The sequence below is a fragment of the Octodon degus genome, unplaced genomic scaffold, assembly GCF_000260255.1.
Source record: "Octodon degus isolate 3935 unplaced genomic scaffold, OctDeg1.0 scaffold00142, whole genome shotgun sequence".
In the NCBI taxonomy this organism is placed as follows: domain Eukaryota; kingdom Metazoa; phylum Chordata; class Mammalia; order Rodentia; family Octodontidae; genus Octodon; species Octodon degus.
Genome location: NW_004524718.1, coordinates 5,572,611 through 5,573,059, shown reverse-complemented (window position 1 = coordinate 5,573,059; position 449 = coordinate 5,572,611). Strand labels below are relative to the sequence as shown.

The window sequence follows — 449 nt, the reverse complement described above, 5'->3', positions numbered from 1 at the left end:
CTAGGAAGAGAGTATGCAATGTGTTAATTATTGAAACTGTCCTACCAATTTGATTTGAAACTGTCTCATTGCTACTTTGTTTCTCAACAAAATTATGGAAAAATAAAATTTAAAAAAAATTTTAAAAAAATGTACATTTATACAGTAAAGCAAAACTATACTTATATAAATCAAGTTTACATATGATTATGAAAGATGATCCTAAAATTATTTGAATAATGTAACATCCAGTCCTGACCTTATTAAACACTATGATTTTATGATTGAATACACTGCTAATGTAATTGAAGGAAAACATTTTTGGTAATCTTTATTTAAATACTATAAGGAATTGCCATTTCTTGCAGCCAAATTGTTTAAAAATGTCCACTCAGAGACCCAGTCCTGGCCCAGGTCCGGGGAGTGTGCGGAGAGTTTCCTGCTACCCTGCGCCGGCGGGACCAGTCCCA

The 449-nt window shown here is 33.0% G+C and overlaps 1 protein-coding gene across 1 annotated transcript in view; it reads right to left on the bottom strand.

Annotated features, from left to right (window-relative positions):
- The window catches only part of Oxct1 (3-oxoacid CoA-transferase 1), a 158,993-nt gene that overhangs the window by 149,978 nt on the left and 8,566 nt on the right, over window positions 1-449 (bottom strand). The window lies entirely within an intron of this gene.